The sequence below is a fragment of the Gossypium hirsutum genome, chromosome A02, assembly GCF_007990345.1.
Source record: "Gossypium hirsutum isolate 1008001.06 chromosome A02, Gossypium_hirsutum_v2.1, whole genome shotgun sequence".
In the NCBI taxonomy this organism is placed as follows: Eukaryota; Viridiplantae; Streptophyta; class Magnoliopsida; order Malvales; family Malvaceae; genus Gossypium; species Gossypium hirsutum.
Genome location: NC_053425.1, coordinates 101385654 through 101389694, shown reverse-complemented (window position 1 = coordinate 101389694; position 4041 = coordinate 101385654). Strand labels below are relative to the sequence as shown.

The following is a 4041-nucleotide window of genomic DNA, read 5'->3' as shown; positions in this document are numbered from 1 at the left end:
GACGATACTCAACCCCCAATCGAAGAGATGGCTGAAAACTAAGACAATCAGCTACCTCCTGCAATTGCGGCTAATCAAAAACCTGCTCCACGCACTATGTATGATTATGCTAAACCTTTTTTAACAGGAACTGAATCTAGCATAGCTATACCTACTGTAGCTGCAAATCCTTTTGAATTAAAACCTAACATTATTCAAATGATACAGTAATTTGTTCAGTTTGATGGTTTGCAGGATGAAGATCCCAACGCTCACTTAGCAAACATTCTGGAATTATGTGATACATTTAAAATCAATGGCATTTCTGATGATGCCATTCGTATTCGGTTATTCCCATTTTTATTAAGGAACAAAGCTAAACAGTGGTTGAACTTGTTACCACGAGGGTCAATTACTACTTGGGAACAAATGACCTAAAAATTCTTACTAAAATATTTTCCGCAGGCTAAAACGGCTAAATTACTTAATGACATCTCTTCTTTTGTACAGATGGATTTAGAAACCCTCTACGATGCATGGGAGAGATACATGGACTTACTGAGAAGGTACCCTCACCATGGGTTACCGCTTTGGCTCCAAGTTCAAACATTCCACAATGGTCTAACAGCAAATGGTTGACGTAGCTGCTGGCGGAACCATCAATAATAAAACACCTGAAGATGCCTATGAGTTTATTGAGGAGATGTCACTGAATAACTATTAGTGGCAAGTCATAAGGACAAAGCCAACAAAAACAGTCGATGTTTATAATGTCGATTCGGTCACGACGCTGTCAAATCAGGTAGAACTCTTGGATAAAAAGATTGATGGTTTTCTTAGTTCTTTATCGGTTCACCCAGTAATGCAGTGCGAAGCAAGTAGCAGTGGAACAAGCCATTCTGAATACCAACTTTATGGCCATAACATGGATAACGAGCAACTAAACTACATGGGAAATAATCCTCGACCTCAAAACAATCCATTTAGTAACACTTACAATGCAGGTTGGAGGAACCATCCCAAATTTTCGTGGGGAGGCCAAGGAAATCAAAGACCACAACATCCTCCGGGTTTTCAGCAACCACACTACCAACAGGAAAAGAAGCTGAACCTTGAAGAGATGCTCTCAAAGTTTATATCAGTGTCAAAAACTAGTTTCCAGAACACCGAGACAGCACTTAAGAATCAACAAGCATCGATCCAAGGGCTCGAAACTCAGATAAGCCAGCTATCCAAATTAATTTCAGAAAGACCACTAGGGAGTTTCCCTAGTAACACCCAATCAAAAGAGCATGTGGAAGCAGTTACACTAAGGAGTGGGAAAGTGTTAGCGGAAACTGAAAAGAAGCTAACACAAGAAGCCGTGATAAGTAAAAGAGGGAAAGAAAAAACCGAAAATAGTGACAAACGAGTGCCAAAAGAATATAAACCTCTGGTTCCGTACCTAGCAAAATTGAAAAAAGATCAAATTGATGCGCAATTCGGTAAGTTTCTTGAACTTTTTAAGCAACTACATATCAACTTACCTTTTGTTGAAGCCATCTCGCAGATGCCTACATACGAAAAATTTTTGAAGGAGCTTCTAACCAATAAAAGGAAATTCGAGGACTTGGGTACAGTAGAACTCAACGAGGAGTGCTCAGCCATACTCCAAAATAAGTTGCCAACCAAACTGAAAGATGCAAGGAGTTTTACTATCCCTTGCTTAATTGGTAGTCTAAATGTTAAAAAAGCACTAGCTGATTTAGGTGCTAGCGTTAATTTGATGCCATATAAAATATTCAAACAACTTGGTCTTGGGGAACCTAAACCTACTAGGATGAGTATTCAATTAGCCGATAGATCTGTTAAACATCCTTGGGGCGTTATAAAAGACATACTCATGAAAGTAGATATGAACCTATTGACTTTGTTGTGCTTGACATGGATGAAGATGTGGAAGTGCCCTTAATTTTAGGGCACCCATTTTTAGCCACTGCTAAGGCTGTAATCGATGTAGGTGACGATAAATTGGCACTTAAAGCAGGTGACGAGGAGATTATCTTTAAAATTTATGATGCTATGAGGTTTTCTAGGGAACAGGATGATTCATGTTATTTTATTGACAAGATTTTTCTAGGGTGAAACCTAATAAGGGGATCCATAGATTGAGTTAATACAACCCTAGAGTGTTAATTAGAGAAAAGTCTTAGTTATTCAATCTAGGGATTAGACGTTATTAGTCTTGAATAGGGATAATAACATAACTTAGGGATCTCTACGGAACAAGTTGAATGAATAAATCATCCGATTCGGAGCCAGAATAACAAGTAAAGTCTAGGTGGATTTTTCCTTAAGTATTGTCTTAAGTCAATCGATTTTCCCTAAAAGCAATTCCCCAATTCTTTTATTTGTGAATTCTTAGTTTAGATAATTAGTTAATTAAAACAAAACCTCTTTATTCTTAGGCTAGATAATAAAAAGACAATCATTACTAGTACTTTTAGTTCCTTTGGGTTCGACAATCCGGTCTTACTAAAACTATACTACTGTTCGATAGGTACACTTGCCTACATCGCAATAATAGTTAGTTCAAGAATGAGTAATTATAAATCTTTAAAATCTATCACGAAATCACGCGATCAAGTTTTTGGCGCTATTGTCGGGGAGCTAAGATATTAGGAACGCTCAATTTTTATTACTTTAGCCATTTATTTTTCTTGCAATTTCATTTAATTTTATTATTATTATTATTTATTAACTTACTTTTTCTTTCTCTTGGTAGGTTTTTTATAGTTTATAACTAGAAGAAACCCATCAGGACTATTACTTTTCGACGAAGAAATTGATCGTATAGTTCGTAGAAATCAAAGAGAAATAAGGCGAAGCTTACGATACACAGAGAACGAGCAAGAAGAAATTGAAGAGATGGCTAAGAACCAAGACAATCAGCTACCTCCTGCAATTGTGGCTAATCAAAATCCTGCTCCACGCACTATGATGAAGATCCCAACGCTCACTTAGCAAACTTTCTAGAATTTTGTGATACATTTAAAAGCAATGGCGTTTCTGATGATGCCATTCGTCTTCGGTTATTCCCTTTTTCATTAAGGAACAAAGCTAAACAGTGGTTGAACTCGTTACCACGAGGGTCAATTACTACTTGGGAACAAGTGACCGGAAAATTCTTACTAAAATATTTTCTGCCGGCTAAAACGGCTAAATTACGTAATGATATCTCTTCTTTTGTGCAGATGGATTTAGAAACCCTCTACGATGCATGGGAGAGATACAAGGACTTACTGAGAAGGTGCCCTCACCACGGGTTACCGCTTTGGCTCTAAGTTCAAATATACTACAATGGTCTGAATCCTTCGACTCGGCAACTGGTTGGCACAGCTGTTGGCGGAACCATCAATAATAAAACACCTCAAGATGCCTGTGAGTTTATTGAGGAGATGTCATTGAATAACTATCAGTGGCAAGTCATGAGGACAAAGCCAACGAAAACAGCCGGTGTTTATAACGTCGATTCAGTCACCAAGCTATCAAATCAAGTAGAACTATTGAATAAAAAAATTGATGGTTTTCTTAGTTCTTCATAGGTTCACTCAGTAATGCAGTGTGAAGCAATAGCGGTGGAACAAGCCATTCGGAATGTCAACCTTATGCCCAAAACAGGGATAACGAGCAACTAAACTACATGGGTAATAATCCTCGACCTCAAAACAATCTATTTAGTAACACTTACAATGTAGGTTGGAGGAACCATCCTAATTTTTCATGGGAAGGCCAAGGAAATCAAAGACCACAACAGCCTCCGGGTTTTTAGCAACCACCCTACCAACAGGAAAAGAATCCGAACCTTGAAGAGATGCTCTCAAAGTTTATATCGGTGCCAGAAACTCATTTTTAGAACACCGAGATAGCACTTATGAATCAACAAGCGTCGATCCAAGGGCTCGAAACTCAGATAGGCCAACTTTCCAAACTAATCTCCGAACGACCGCAAGGTAGTTTGCCAAGTAATACTGAACCCAACCTAAGGGAACAGCTCAACGCGATTAATGTTCAAGATGAAGA

The 4041-nt window shown here is 38.2% G+C and overlaps 2 non-coding genes across 2 annotated transcripts; both read right to left on the bottom strand.

The window, feature by feature from the left end:
• Nucleotides 1-456: 456 nt before the first annotated feature.
• LOC121217170 (small nucleolar RNA R71) lies at nucleotides 457-563 on the bottom strand. Its single transcript, XR_005913336.1, has one exon. It is a non-coding gene; the product is annotated as a small nucleolar RNA R71 (small nucleolar RNA).
• A 2617-nt stretch (nucleotides 564-3180) lies between these two features.
• LOC121216790 (small nucleolar RNA R71) lies at nucleotides 3181-3286 on the bottom strand. The gene has a single exon (XR_005913008.1). It is a non-coding gene; the product is annotated as a small nucleolar RNA R71 (small nucleolar RNA).
• Nucleotides 3287-4041: the final 755 nt, after the last annotated feature.